Genomic DNA, 16,317 nt, shown 5'->3' with positions numbered 1-16,317 from the left:
CACACAAACAAAAGTGAAAGCCTTGCAACAGACGGTCATGAATGCAGGACGACCACAGCCGGATCAATAGGCCTTTGGATATTTAATAAACAGAAAAATCACCGCAGAGCTGGGATTGCGCAGTCAGTCAGCCTGTGTGTATTTAGAGAGCTATTCCTGGGGTTGAGGCAAAGAGCAGCCCAGCTCAAACAGTGGTACTGAGTCATTATTTTTAGTCCTGTTTGCTGTGGGCTTGTTCCAACGCCCCTCTTCTCCCTCGATATGAACAGCAGCTTAGGAGGGAGAGAGGGAAGGAGAGAGGGAGAGAGGGAAGGAGAGAGGGAGAGAGGGAAGGAGAGAGGGAAATAGGGAGAGGAGGAGAGAGCCAAAGGGAACAGACCCTTAGGACTGCATACATCATTATAAAATCACATGCATTATAATTATAATCACTCCAGTTTCTCTTTTTCGCAGCCCCGGCCAACGAGGGCTGTGTTTAAAGCAGGCTCGAGCCGCAAATTAGACCAAACGGAGCGCTGCGGAGCTCAGCTGCAAACTTGTATATTTGAATGCCTGAGTTCAGACGGAAGTCAGATCGTACACCAACGCATTCTTCTTCCACGTGAGCTGGAATAAGCATACGTGGCCCTGGTCTCCTTCCCTGCTGATCAAGCATCCATATTAATCCTGGTGACCCGGACAGGGAGTTAAAGGCAGAATGATCTTCAGATCCTTGATCTTCTGCCGGGCTTTCTACTGTACCGTGTGTGTCTCCCTACGCTCAATGAATAAAATGTCAAATGTAACCGTAGAAGATCAAGCCCAGTGATACCAGAGGGTTTTAGGCTAAATCTCCTTCCTGCTCCCAGGAGTCTCCCAGACATGGCGAAACAGAAGCATGATCAATGACACACCCCAACACACACACAGACATCCACTCTGTTCTCACGGTCCAGATCGTACCAAGCAGAGCCGAGATCTGACATCTGTGATGTATCGCACTCGGCCACCTGCACCCCTGTGGAGAAGCAGGCCATTTACACACAGACATCTGCTGCCTTCATGCCTCCGTCCACAGAGGTGGAGGAGCAGAGAGAGGTGGTGGAGCAGAGAGAGGTGGAGGAGCAGAGAGGAGGAGCAGAGAGGTGGAGGAGCACAGAGAGGAGGAGCAGAGAGGTGGAGGAGCAGAGAGAGGAGGAGCAGAGAGAGGGGGAGGAGAGAGGTGGAGGAGCACAGAGAGGGGGAGGAGCACAGAGGAGCAGAGAGGAGGAGCAGAGAGGTGGAGGAGCAGAGAGGTGGAGGAGCACAGAGGAGCAGAGAGGAGGAGCAGAGAGGTGGAGGAGCAGAGAGGTGGAGGAGCAGAGAGAGGAGGAGCAGAGAGGTGGAGGAGCAGAGAGGTGGAGCAGAGAGAGGGGGAGGAGCAGAGAGGTGGAGGAGCACAGAGAGGAGGAGCAGAGAGGTGGAGGAGCACAGAGGAGCAGAGAAGAGGAGCAGAGAGGTGGAGGAGCAGAGAGGTGGAGGAGCAGAGAGAGGGGGAGCAGAGAGGTGGAGGAGCAGAGAGGAGGAGCAGAGAGGTGGAGGAGCACAGAGAGGAGGAGCAGAGAGAGGGGGAGGAGCAGAGAGGTGGAGGAGCACAGAGAGGAGGAGCAGAGAGGTGGAGGAGCACAGAGGAGCAGAGAGGAGGAGCAGAGAGGTGGAGGAGCAGAGAGGTGGAGGAGCAGAGAGAGGGGGAGCAGAGAGGTGGAGGAGCAGAGAGGAGGAGCAGAGAGGTGGAGGAGCAGAGAGGTGGAGGAGCACAGAGAGGAGGAGCAGAGAGGTGGAGGAGCAGAGAGGTGGAGGAGCAGAGAGAGGGGGAGCAGAGAGGTGGAGGAGCAGAGAGGGGGAGGAGCACAGAGAGGAGGAGCAGAGAGGTGGAGGAGCAGAGAGGTGGAGGAGCAGAGAGGTGGAGGAGCACACAGAGGAGGAGCAGAGAGGTGGAGGAGCAGAGAGGTGGAGCAGAGAGCATAGGAGAAGAGAGAGGAGGAGCAGAGAGAGGTGGAGGAGCAGAGAGAGGTGGAGGAGCACAGAGAGGTAGAGGAGCAGAGAGGTGGAGGAGCAGAGAGGTGGAGCAGAGAGAGGAGGAGCAGAGAGAGGGGGAGGAGCAGAGAGAGGTGGAGGAGCACAGAGAGGTGGAGCAGACAGAGGGGGAGCACAGAGAGGGGGAGGAGCAGAGAGCATAGGAGAAGAGAAACCTCATGAACCCTGTCTCACGTTTATCTGTTTCGTTCAGGTACAGTATATTGGAATTCTTTGGTCCGGCTCCAATTGACTGTTTCCTATCTAAACCCGTAGTAAATAATTTAAACCTTTTATAAATAACTCTGGTATCGGTTTAAGAAAAGTGGTTGCGTAAATCATAATTTTAGCACTAGTGCTGAATTTATATTTCCCTTCAATTTTATTGTTTTGAAGATATGAGGTTGCTATCACACATGGTAACATTCTGCAGTGTCTGTCGGAGTTAATCGTTGCCTATAGTTTCAATGTGAAAACTTTGGCACTTCAGGGAGATAAACATAATAATAATAATAATACTGCCAATAACATGGATTTCCTCCTGACGGAGGAATCCTAAATAACCTCAACTAAGATCTCTGGCATTGGGGGGACCAGCTGGACTGGGCCTTGGTCTAAACCTGGACATGTGGTCTGGTCTAGTCTAGTCTGGTCTGGGCTGGTCTGGGACTGGGCCTTGGTCTAAACCTGGACATGTGGTCTGGTCTAGTCTAGTCTGGTCTGGGCTGGTCTGGGACAGGGCCTTGGTCTAAACCTGGACATGTGGTCTGGTCTAGTCTAGTCTAGTCTGGTCTGGTCTGGGACTGGGCCTTGGTCTAAACCTGGACATGTGGTCTGGTCTAGTCTAGTCTAGTCTGGGCTGGTCTGGGACTGGGCCTTGGTCTAAACCTGCACCTGTGGTTTGGGCAGGGCTGTAGTGTCAGAGGTATCCCAGAAGGTATTGAGGAGGTTATTTTAATCATTTGTCTTCCAGGTCTCAGAGTGATGAATTGGGTGTCTGAGCTCTGAATCTGCCAAGCCTTCTGAGGCTCCACCAGCCCATCTAATGAGCCCCAAACTACACACACACACCCTAAACCACACTACACACACACACACCCTTCCAAGACTACAGTCATACACACACACACACACACATACACACATATCCTAACCTAAACTAAACTACACACACCTTACCAAGACTACAGTCATACAAACACACACACACCTTAACCCAAACTACAGTCACACACACACTGCATGAAGGAGTAACTAGAGTCACATCTCTCGCACACACTTTGACCTGCTAGAACAGGCACACACATACACATACATGTTAGTGTTTGTTACACACACACACACACACACACACACACACAGGGCTACTGTACAGTAAGTAATGCTGTAGCAGTGGGGACATCTGGGGAATGCAACAGCTGATGCAACACACAGTTACACAATAAACCACTGAGGGATATAGAACCATGGCATGACAACGACATCAGGGCAGTATGCTGGCCCCTATGGTTCTGCACACGATACAAACACCGTGTTTAATAGACTGCCAGTCCCATCAGATCCTGTTTTATATGTATTTTGTCAGTATATAGCCAGCAGTGTGAAATGCCTGCGGTCTAAGAGATGGAAAGAGAGAGGGGCAGGCGGGGTGGAGAGATATTGAGAGAGGAAAGCAGAGGGATAGAGAAATAGATGAAAATAAAGAGAGGCAGATAAAAAGAAAGAAATTGAGAGATAAAACGAGAGAGAAATAAAGGTAGAGAGAAGTTAAGACTGGGGATAGAAAGAGGCAGAGATAAAGAGACAGAAAGAGAGTGATGAATAGATCTAAAAGAGAATGGATGAGACGAGAGAGAGAGAGAGAGAGAGAGAGAGAGAGAGAGAGAGAGAGAGAGAGAGAGAGGAACAAGATGGAGGGCAGGGTTCAGGCATCCAGTAAAAGGGCCCCTGAGCCTGTCAGAGGCAGGGGAGAGGAGAGAGAGAGGAGAGGGGAGAGGAGAGAGAGAGGAGAGGGAGAGAAGAGAGAGGAGGGAGAGAGGAGAGAGAGAAGAGGGAGAGAACGAGAGCGAGAGCGAGAGAGCGAGAGAGAGAGCGCGAGAGAGAGAAGAGGGAGAGAGGAGAGAGAGAAAAGGGAGAGGAGAGAGAGAAGAGGGATGCAATACAATCCTGTCTGCTGCCCGGTTACGTGACAAAGAAAAATGTCTCAATTGTCTGCATACCGCATCCATGGTTTACCAGAGCTGCTGCAGCAAGTATCGAAAGTAAAAACATATTAAGTATGAGATTTGGGTCTTTTACTTTCCACCAAGGCTGCGACTGCTCCGGAACACACACACCATCCGCCATGAAGTGGACCTCTGTTTCTCCACAGTCTCCTAAGGCTGCCTCATTTCCCAGAATAAAACATTAAAAAAAACACTCCTTCGATGAATCTCAGCAGAATCATATGCTTGGGGGGCGTGCGCATTGATTATAGGAAGGCCGTGTATCTCTGCATGAAGATAACTCCATTAAACATCCATCTGGCCGGTGGTCAGCTGGGATTAGATCCCTTCCACTCTGCCCACTTCATCTGGTGAAATCAACTGATGAGAAATTAACAACTGGAGGCCATGTGACCAGCGAGCCCAAGAGAAAACATTTTTCACGAAAAGTATACTTACATTGAAGTACTAGTCTCTGGTAGTGTCTGGGTGATGCTGCTTAGGGCTGCCTAGGGGGAAACAACATACGAACTGGACACCAACATGGAGTTCATTAAAGGGGTCATTAACTGCAAAACCGAGTTTACCTTGTCATAGTTGAATAACGACGGTTGGTCGTCGGTGGGTAAAATGGACATACAGTGAATTTCAAGTCCCATTGACACATCTTTCCTATACAAATCTTACAATTAAAAAATGTAGCTGTAAAATGGTTGGTTTCCAAAAAGCCACCAAACTAACATCTGGTGTGGAGGTGTGGAGGTGTTGAGGTGAGGAGGTGTGGAGGTGTGGAGGTGTGGAGGTCTGGAGCTGTGGAGGTGAGGAAGTGTGGAGGTGAGGAAGTGTGGAGGTGTGGAGGTGAGGAAGTGAGGAAGTGTGGAGGTGAGGAGGTGTGGAGGTGTGGAGGTGAGGAGGTGTGGAGGTCTGGAGCTGTGGAGGTGAGGAAGTGTGGAGGTGAGGAAGTGTGGAGGTGTGGATGTGAGGAAGTGAGGAAGTGAGGAGGTGTGGAGGTGTGCAGGTGTGGAGGTGTGGAGGTGAGGAGGTGTGGAGGTGAGGAAGTGTGGGGTGTGGAGGTGTGGAGGTGAGGAAGTGTGGGGTGTGGAGGTGAGGAGGTGTGGAGGTGAGGAGGTGGTGGAGGTGTGGAGGTGTGGAGGTGAGGAGGTGTGGGGTGTGGAGGTGAGGAAGTGTGGAGGTGAGGAAGTGTGGGGTGTGGAGGTGAGGAGGTGTGGAGGTGTGGAGGTGTGGAGGTGTGGAGGTGAGGAGGTGTGGAGGTGAGGAAGTGTGGGGTGTGGAGGTGTGGAGGTGTGGAGGTGAGGAGGTGTGGAGGTGAGGTGTGGAGGTGAGAAGGTGAGAAGGTGTGGAGGTGTGGAGGTCTGGAGCTGTGGAGGTGAGAAGGTGTGGAGGTGTGGAGGTGTGGAGGTGAGGAGGTGTGGAGGTGAGGCCAGGGCAGAGACGTCCAGAGCAGATACTGGACCTTGTGGCTTCTCCACAGTCCAGCTCTTAGACCCAGAGCTAGTCCCAGACCTAGCCCTAACCCTATCCCCAGACCTACAACTGGCCTGGTTTGGCTTTAGCCATAGCTGTGAACCTGGCCCTCGCAGAAGTGCTGATAACACCCGGTGCCTTTCAGAAATGTGCAAAAAATATTTGAAAAACATTTTCAATTTATCATGTTGGAGGTGTGCGTGTGCGTGTATTGAAGGCCAGTTTTTTTATTCTTTACCCTAACACGCTGTGAAAAAACTCACAAACTAGAGGAGGTAATGCGCTCTGGCAGTATTACTGAAACTTAAAATCTGACAGACAGGGAGGAAAAGACTAAAAATAAAGTCTTCACCGGCACCGTGCACCATTTCTTACATTTCCTAATGAAGTCACCTTTGGCACTACCTTTCCTGTTTCATTTCCCTTGGAGAGAGGGAGCAGGCAGAGGGTTCCCAGAACCCTCTCCTCCTTCAAGCCGGAAAACCTTTAAATTGCAAAAAAAAAAAAAAACCTGGAGAGACCATAACCCCCCTACACCCCCCTGCCAAACCACCTCCTCCCAACCCCCGCCAGTCTGACAGAGGCGAGAATCTAGGGCCGGGCTCAGGAGAGCAGAAACGAGGACAGAGGCAAACCAGCAAAGGAGGAAAAAAGATAACTGTCTTATCAACTTTCCTGCTCTCCCTCCTGTAGTCTGACCACAGCCAGCCTTCCTCCTCACCCCTCCTTTTTACTCCTCCTCACCCAATGGGCATGGAGTTTGAGCCCTGAGCAGAAAAGAGCTGGAGGAGAGCGTGGGAGGGCAGGGGTGGGGGGGGGGGAGTCGAAGGAGGATGAGTTTACAGTAGACAAGGGGTCGGGTGTTCCGGGGTAGAAAACACACCCTTGCGGTCCCCCACACTGACACCATGACATCCCACGTCGCCCTGCACACCAGGGTCCTGCTGTCCGAGGGGTCAGACATGGCTGAGAAGGAGCAGGGGAACAAGCAGAGAGAGTGCATTACGCCCGCTGGCACGGACAGACTCATCAATTAATGAGCTGGCTGGCAGCGCGGGCATCCAGTCGCACTCCTGCAAGTGTGGCCTGGGAGGCCCGGGGGACGCCAGGGAACATGAATAATGAAGGAGCCTTCTTTAAAAGTTTAAATGAATTTAAACCAGACGTGTGAGTTATGGTGGTGGAGAAGTGGAAAAGGCTGTGGCCTTAAAATACCTCTGTTATGTAGTAAAAGTAGATATGATGATAATAATGATCGGACTAAGACGAGACCCTGGCGGTGTTAAGGGCCAGATATTCTTTCGTTTTAGCAGAAGATACAGGTGAACCAATGATAGGTGAAATGATGACAGACGCAAAGGCTAGTATGCTTCCGATTTTGCCTGGCCTAGTGTGCTAAGTTAGTATGTTAGTTAGTATTCTATACTAGTGTGCTTAGCTAGTGTGCTAAGATAGTATGTTACTTAGAGTGCTAAGCTGGTGTGCGCCCAAGTGTGCAACAGTATATATACACACAAGTGTGCTAAGCTAGCGTGCTATACTGGTGTGCTAAGCTAGCGTGCTATACTGGTGTGCTAAGCTAGCGTGCTATACTGGTGTGCTAAGCTAGCGTGCTATACTGGTGTGCTAAGCTAGCGTGCTATACTGGTGTGCTAAGCTAGCGTGCTGCACTCTAGCTCAACTAAGTGTTAAGCTCGAGTGCTAAGCTTTATGCAAAGATAGTGGGCTAAGCTTTGTCTTAAGTATGGATCAGGATGTTGTTTGATAATGTTAAATAGTAGTTGGACGTTTTCACGAGGGAGAATCTTCTGACACAGCGAGGACTCTGGCATGGGCAATTGACAACTGCTGCCACTTTATAAACGCATTAAACTCAGAGCTCCAAATGACAGAGACTGCTGACTGACAGGCAGTCTTAGTGATGTTGAGGAAGCAGTTGTGCGTTGCCGTGACAGCAAAGTCTGGTCACGGCAAACTGTCAACAGACGAGGGGAGTACACTTCCCGCTGAGAGACAGGTGTGTAAACTGCAGTGACATCCAAAGAAGACAACTGAAATCGGACGCACACAAAGAGAAACACGCACACAAACACACGCACAGAAACACAAGACCCGAGGATCAGACAGGTTTTGCATCAGAAACACACAGTTGCCTGTGATTTGTCCACACTGCCTTCAACTCCAGAGTAAACACTGCTCAAATAGGCACACACACATATGTTGACACACACACACACTCACAACTGCACACACACGCACACAAACCTTCACTGTTACAAACACACTTGCACACAACTGAAAACAAACACACAGGCGTGAAAACGCACACACACACACACACACACATCTCAGAGTAGTTACCACCCGGCTCGACACGCTGGGCTCACAGCGCTGACAGAAGATGAGAGGAGGCTGGGAGAAGATGAGAGGAGATATCAGATCCCTGCCATGTGGGCGGCCTCCTCTTCTAAGCTGCCACAGCTCTGGATCTCTCTCTCTCTGGATCTCTCTCTCTCTGTATATATCGCTCTCTCTGCCTCTCTCTCTCTAGATCTCTCTCTCTGCCTCTCTCTCTCTGTATATATCACTCTCTCTGCTTCTCTCTCTCTGTATATATCGCTCTCTCTGCCTCTCTCTCTCTAGATCTCTCTCTCTGCCTCTCTCTCTCTCTGTATATATTGCTCTCTCTGCTTCTCTCTGCCTCTCTCTGTATCTCTCTCTCTGTTTCTCTCTCTGTATATATCGCTCTCTCTGCCTCTCTCTCTCTGTATCTCTCTCTGTATCTCTCTCTCTGTTACTCTCTCTGTATATCGCTCTCTGTTTTATCTCGTTCTATCTGTGATCCCTTCTCTCTCTCTGTATCTCTCTCTTTCTGTATACATATCTCTCTCTCTGTCTGTATCTCTCACTTTCTGTATTTATTTCTCTCTCTCTCTCTCTCTCTCTCTCTCTCTCTCTCTCTCTCTCTCTCTCTCTCTCTCTCTCTCTCTCTCTCTCTCTCTCTCTCTCTCTCTCTCTCTCTCTCTCTCTCTCTCTCTCTCTCTCTCTCTCTCTCTCTCTCTCTCTCTCTCTCTCTCTCTCTCTCTCTCTCTCTCTCTCGTTATCCTCCATTTTCTCCCTTCCACCCTCTCTCACTCCCAAAGTCCAAAGCCCAAGAGAAATTAGTCACCCACTCACCCGCAGCTGCTGAGGGAGAGAATCAGATCGTTTTCCCCGGCCAGGCTTATAATCCTGCCCCGGATCTGAAAACGGATGAGTCACTACAGAGAGACATGTACCGTTCTAAGGACTCGGCAGGACCGAGACAGGGGGGGTAATATAATCACGACGAGAGCCTGATTTCACTTCATCAGAGGGAGAAGTTACAGGAACTGTGTTTACAGGTGAACCTGTGCTTTCAGGATGAGCTAAACTAGTGTGCTAATCTAGGGTGCTAAACTATCAGAGTAAGAGGAACATGTAGCGTAAGTGGCGGGAAGTATAGAGTAGCATGGAGATGACAGAGAAGAAAACCACATTTCAACTAAGGTTCAGGACTGAACACGGCTTGTTCTCTTCACTGGAACATCCTGCTTGAACTCATTTTCTAGTTCTACTGTAACTGCAGATCTATGGTCATCAGCAAAGCCATCTGACATCTGCCAAAAAGAAAGAGGCTTAACAAAAATATATATAATTTGATACTTTGACGTTGATCCAGGGAAGATTCTCAGATTTACTCTGAAGATGTTTATTAGTACAGACAAGAGAAGGAAGGAAATACAATGTTTTGTTGTTGGTTACAACTACTCACGATCACACCATCCAGTAAAAGCACTGCCTAATCATCCCCTGGTTTACACCCTTGTGAACTTGTTACAGTAAAAGATTTCTCTAGAGCTGTGTTTTATGATACTGACGTTTCTCAACGTTTAGGGCCCACGAATATAGTCAACAGAATATAGTCAAAACACCGGGGCTGGTCCTTCCTATAGGTGACATAGGCAGCCGCCTAGGGCGGCATGAAGAGGGGGGCGGCATTTTCGGAAGTAGACCCATTAATGAACCCTCCCGCACTACCAGCAAAAGGCGCCAACCGCACCACGTCATATGTCCATGTCCGTGTTGTGGTTGGGGGGGCGGCACCCGGGGGGGGGGGGGGGGGGGGTACCCACACCCACTCAGAGCTTTTTAATGACACGGGAACTGATGTTTGATACCGGCCTCTCTTTGAAGTCCACTCTCTTCCGTAAAGAGATCCGACGAGGAGAAACTCGAACGGTCTGTATGTTCGGTCAGGAAATCCACACCGTGATCTGATGTGCGCGCGCCAACGTGGGGGTCAAGGGAGAGCAATGGGATGTCAGCGAGGCTGAACGAGGCCCTGTAGAGGCTGAACGAGGCCCTGTAGAGGCTGAACGAGGCCCTGTAGAGGCTGAACGAGGCCCTGTAGAGGCTGAACGAGGCCCTGTAGAGGCTGAACGAGGCCCTGTACAGGCTGAATGAGGCCCTGTAGAGGCGGAACGAGGCCCTGTACAGGCTGAACGAGGCCCTGTAGAGGCTGAACGAGGCCCTGTAGAGGCTGAACGAGGCCCTGTACAGGCTGAATGAGGCCCTGTAGAGGCGGAACGAGGCCCTGTACAGGCTGAACGAGGCCCTGTAGAGGCTGAACGAGGCCCTGTAGAGGCTGAACGAGGCCCTGTAGAGGCTGAACGAGGCCCTGTAGAGGCTGAACGAGGCCCTGTAGAGGCTGAACGAGGCCCTGTAGAGGCTGACACACAGCGGGTCCTTTTGACTTTCTGCAAAAACACTGGGTGCCAAACACACCCACTTTGACTCTAATAATAATTACCTGACTTTATCGAGTCCTATTCCCTTAATTATAATCAGAGTGAGATCGCCTTGTCCCTCTGCTTTTTCAACAGAGTAATAACAAGCATAGAAAATCACAGGCTCATTTTTAAACCCCCTAATTGCAATTTTCTGCCCAAATTGCAGCCTAATGATTGCAGATTGAGACTGCAAGAAGAAGAGAAAAAATAAAATAAAAATAAAATAAAACAACCAAAAAGCAACACCAGTGATCCCAGAGTGGTACAACAACATTTTACTTTCCATCCAACATTACTTTCCCTTGTGGGATGCAGGGTTGTAAAATGAGCTTCTGAAGATCCATCTCTCCCACCGCAACACAGCAAGCATGATGACAGAGGCCTGAGAAGAATAGCTCTTTCCTTTGGTGAGATAATTCAATGTTAAGTGAGGGCACTGGGAGGGCGGGAGGGAGGGAGGGAGGGAGGGAGGGAGGGCGGGCGGGCGGGCGGGAGGGAGGGAGGGAGGGAGGGAGGGAGGGAGGGAGGGAGGGAGGGAGGGAGGGAGGGAGGGAGGGAGGGAGGGAGGGAGGGAGGGAGGGAGGGAGGGAGGGAGGGAGGGAGGGAGCTGAAGTGCTGGAGGAGGAGAGCTAGAGAGTGGTAATATTTGGATCCAGCTGGGAACCAACTTTTTGGGCTCTGAATCAATTTGTTCAAATTGTGCGCCGAGGAAAGTAACCTCTTCCATCACTGGACAGCAGCTTGAACCTCCCATAAACGTTATCCTCCCTCCCGGTGTCTCCCCCTCCCTGTCTCCCCCTCTGTGTCTCCCCCTCTGTGTCTCCCCCCTCCTGGAAGGAGAAGTACAGTGGGACGGGGGACTCTTCCTCCCCCGCTTCACCGGGCTGCCGTGCGACCAAGCCGAGCGTGCTGTGAACAGATGTGACACGGCCAACGCTGACGCCGTTCCACGCTGCTGAGGATGGAGAAGAAGAAGAGCTAGCCAGCAGCCTGCACTGCCACTGGGAAACATGCCTGGATGGACTCGGTAAACTGCACTGCAAACGGAGAAAACCCAGGACGTTCATTTAGCGCTTCTGTGCGAAGGGGTGTACATGATTTAGTTAGTACGAAGGTAGGGGAGGGAGGGAGGGAGGGAGGGAGGGAGGGAGGGAGGGAGGGAGGGAGGGAGGGAGGGAGGGAGGGAGGGAGGGAGGGAGGGAGGGAGGGAGGGAGGGAGGGAGGGAGGGAGGGAGGGAGGGAGGGAGGGAGGGAGGGAGGGAGGGAGGGAGGGAGGGAGGGAGGGAGGGAGGGAGGGAGGGAGGGAGGGAGGGAGGGAGGGAGGGAGGGAGGGATACTAACTAACAAATTCATGTTTGTGGTGGGAGCACATTAGAGCTTGCAGTATTTCCCAAGTTTGGAGTGGCTTAAAAAACAATCAACTGTGGAGTTCTAGCCTCGGGCCATGAGCAAGCTGTTTGCCTTCTGTTTCTCAACAACGTTGCCTGATCTGTGACGGCCCCCTGAAGGTCCGCGGCGTCCGGCCCCTTGAAGGGCCACGGCCTCTGCCTCGGGTCGCCTCGGTTTTCACTAACCAACCCCGCAGCAAGCAAGGAAGAGCACAGAGATTCACCCCCTCCACTTTCACAGAGTGACACAATGCAGACACACACAGATCAGATGGATCTCATACTGTCGACACACACACACACTCAATCTCTCTCTTAGGCTCATGAACACACACCCACACACACTCTCTCTCATACACATTCACACCCGGCAAATCAGCCTACAGAAATAAGAGAAAAAGTAATGTTCACAGCCTGGTCTCTGAGGAGCAGTGAGCCTGCCTTTCCGGCAGATCTGCCCGGCGACTGAGTGGGACACTGCTGGCTCCAAGGCAACCAATTTGTTTGTTTATTGTCTTGGTGTTTTGTCACGGTTACAGTTCATTGCAGCCAGCCTGGCTCCAGCATGCTCCTTTAAACGGCATCTATAAAACATGGGATGCTCTCTCTCTCTCTCTCCCTCCTCCTCCTCACACGACAGAGAGCACAGTGTCATCACGACACTGACGATCACCAACATCCTCTCTCTCCTTCTCCTCTCTCTCCTCTCCTCTCTCTCCCTCTCCTTCTCTCTCTCTCTCCTTCTCTCCTTCTCTCCTTCTCTCCCTCTCCCTCTCCCTCTCTCCATCTCCTACTCCCTCCCTCCCTCCCTCCTCTCTCCCTCCCTCCTCTCCCCCTCTCTCCTCTCCTCTCTCTCTCCTCTCTCTCTCTCTCTCTCTCTCTCTCTCTCCCTCTCTCTCTCTCTCCATCTCCTACTCCCTCCCTCCCTCCTCTCTCCCTCCCTCCTCTCTCCCCCTCTCTCCCTCTCTCCCTCTCTCCCCCTCTCTCCTCTCTCCCTCTCTCTCTCTCTCTCTCTCTCGTTGTGAGGAAGCTCAGATGTTCTCAACACCTCAACAGATTCTCCTCTGCAGCTGAGAGCTTTGAGGGTTGAGAGACAGAACGGGTGCAGTCTGCTCTCTCTCCTTCTCTTCACTCTTGCTCTCTTCTCTGATCCCTCTGCTTGCTCTCTCTCTCTCTCTACTCTCTCTCTGCTCTCTCCCTCTCTATCTCTCTCCCTCTCTCTAACTCTTGACTCTTGCATATCAAGAGCCTTGTTCACCTCAGTCCTTCTGTCCTGTGCTTGGCTCTCTGAAGGGGTCCTGCCCTGGTATCTCCTCTGGAACAGACTATGAGAAGACTGCTCCCCTTGTGCTCATTCACATGGCCATAGGGCCTGCTGTACACAGATTGCTGTGCACAGCGACTACAAATGTTCTTTCCTTAGTATTCGGGGGGGGAAATGTAACAAAAAACTTTTGATCTGGCTGTTTTTGAGGACATAATTGGTCCCACATTGGCAATGGGAGAATGCTAAATGACAGCGCAGGCTGGCCAAGGAGACAAGGTGTGATCTCTCCCTGAGGGAACTTGATCATCACATTCATTAATGAACATCTCTAGACACCATTAACCCAGTGGGATGTTGTTATCTTCAATCAGTCGTAGGATCTAAAATGTCCCTGGCTGTCAGACGGTGAACCAGCAGCTGAATAATCAACAGCAGTACAGTTTTCCTTGGTGTTCAAGGACGAATAAGGAGCAGCTGAGAATGCAAAATACATATTCTGCTTGTCTCACGCATTCTCGACACAAACACATGGATTCTTAATGCATTGATCTGACAGGAGACACAGAAAAAGAGAGAAAGAGAGGGAGAGAGAGAGAGGGTGGGGGTGGAGAGAGAAAGAAAGAGAGCTGTCTCTCTCCCTCTCTAAATCACCTGGTGACTCTTGCATATCATGATCCTTGAGCAGCTTTAGTCAATCACACACGTTCACCTTACTGTGGAAACAGGATTTGCTAGTGAATAAAAAAAAATAAAATAAAAAATCATGAATATCACTGAGCATTGTGTCCTCATTTAATACTCATTGTAATAGAGTAATGGAGGCTTCTGTCATTGTTAGACGGCAAATGGGTCTAAGCAACAATTTATCTTTCCCACCTGTTAAAGAGGCAATCCGAACCACACATTCATTTTTGAATGTTGGTGCTGCTGGTGTCATTGGTGCTATACGGTAAACGCTGCAAGTACTCATTGCTGACGTCACTGTTGATGACATCAGAACCACGACGGGAATCTGCAACGATGTTGTCAAGAGTCACGACATTATGTCTCCACAGCCCAGCTCGTAGGAGCAACTTCAGACGAGGACTTAAACCCTAAACTGACCTCACTCTTATGAATTATTTTCACTCAGAGCTGCGCTCACGCGGAACAACTGAAGAGTCACAGCAGCGCGGCCTCAATAATCCCAGCCTGGCCTTTGCTCAGCCTGTCAGCAATCCACACCAATAACACAGCACAATAAAAGCCCGCGACAACGGCGGGGCTACAGGCACCTTTGAGGGCTACCGTGGGCGATCTATAAAACACCGTAATGGCCCCAGCTGTCTTCTCGCGTGAAAGAGAAGACGTACGCCTTCTCTGACTCTCTGGGGGTACTTCAATTAATCACAGCAGAATTGTATCAGCGTGCGATAGCAGCCGCGAGGTTATTACCCTCGCAAGCCTTCCGCCGTGTGACATGTGATGAACACACTAATTGCGGGAAAACAGCTGACCGTGCCATGCACGTCAAGAGGACCAAGGGCAGATTGGATGGGGGGAATAATAGGAGATGGAGATGAAAAGAAATGTGTAGGAGGAAAGGGGGTGAGGGTCGTAAAGAGAGAAGAAAGAGAAAAAAAGATAGTGGTGTGTAAGCATAATAATAAAATAATATCCACAGTCCTGTGGCTTTCTAGGAGGGAGGAAATTATGTTTTCCATTGGGGATGGTGGTGTGGATGAGTAAAACTGTAAAACAGAAAGCATATTCTAGAGAATTCAATTGACACATTTCTTCTGTTTTCCTTCTTAAATCAGCCTCTAAGCTGGAGCTCTTTGTAAAGAGCAGAACACAAACACCACATCATTTAACTTCCATTGCCTTGTCAAGAGATCAGACATATAGCTTCTGTGGCTGCACACTTGTTCTACAGTGTTACGAAAAGAAACCGAGTTTTCATCTGTTTTTCATCTCAAGTTTGTCTAAAACGGTATATCCAATCAATATATCATTTGACCCTCAGGTATCGACTTTTACATTGATATCCGCATCCTAACACTGGGTCTGTGTATATTACATCAGTGTCGTCTTTGTTTTGATCTCGACAAACAACTCAGAGCAGACTCTGGCCTAGAGCAAGATTATGGGTGGGTCACTTCTTCATGTGATTACAATTGATTTTGTGATTACAGGTTATGCTGCGTTTGAATGATTCATAGATCAGTAATGGTCCCAACAATGGGCCACATTTTTATTAACCTTATTAATAAACCTCAACGAAGATGGAGCTGGTTAACGAGATTCAACATGACGATGTTTTATGAAAGTGAAGTTTCCCCTCGGAGGCATATGGCGCGCACGCGCGCGCGCACACAGTGAGAGAGAGAGAGAGAGAGAGAGAGAGAGCTGCTTTATAACTACGCATCAACCGAGGTCTGCTCAAATGTAGCCTACAGGGTCAATTGCCTAGCGCTGATTTTAACTGGCTAGTAAAACAATAGTTCACACCACACACAACAATTATCAATGTCACTAAATGAATGTAGACATACTGAAATTAGTCCAATTTCAACTAACGAATTGCAGATTATTTCCAGTTCATGATTAAAGGAACTGTAGGGTTTTTGTGCACCTAGAAAGCAGCATATTTTGCTGACGACTTGATGAATTTGCATATTTTGCTGAGAAAGCGTGTTGTCACCATCAACCAGAATCATTGATTTGAACGACACCGTTGTTGATGAGCTTAATACTTTTGATTAATATAAAACATCAGTCAAGCATGTCTGAATGTCTGCTACTGTAAATGTAAATTACATTAACAAAACTTAGGAATCATGTTAAACTAGTCACGCATTGCCACACTAACGTACGTAAATCAACGCATTACAATCCAATGTGCATGCGTTCAACTGCCCAGACAACCACAAAATTACAGCATTTTGTGACCATGAACATACAGTAATGATCGTTTTTCCTACCTGTCTTTCTGCTGTCAATTAATCCTGGAAAATGGTCTCATATGGTCTCCATGTTCAACGAGAAAAACCGTAATTCTAAAGAAATACCATTTCCTTGGTGTATCAAGGTGCCCACGACCAAACATAACCTAAGGAAATTGTCCACTCCAGCGTTCCAAAAGCGCA

The 16,317-nt window shown here is 49.7% G+C and overlaps 1 protein-coding gene across 1 annotated transcript in view; it reads right to left on the bottom strand.

Moving 5' to 3' along the window:
- Positions 1-16,317, bottom strand: part of tafa3a (TAFA chemokine like family member 3a) — a 56,702-nt gene that overhangs the window by 40,044 nt on the left and 341 nt on the right. Inside the window, exon 1 of the mRNA XM_084705174.1 lies at positions 16,153-16,317. This exon is cut by the window's right edge and continues 341 nt beyond it. The gene's annotated coding sequence lies outside the window, so the exon portion shown is untranslated. The remainder of the gene's footprint in view (positions 1-16,152) is intronic.

This window comes from Hypomesus nipponensis, chromosome 9 (genome assembly GCF_054491055.1).
Source record: "Hypomesus nipponensis isolate SF chromosome 9, ASM5449105v1, whole genome shotgun sequence".
NCBI classification, from domain to species: Eukaryota; Metazoa; Chordata; class Actinopteri; order Osmeriformes; family Osmeridae; genus Hypomesus; species Hypomesus nipponensis.
The sequence above is the reverse complement of the archived record's forward strand: the minus strand, read 5'-3'. Positions and strand labels throughout refer to the sequence as shown.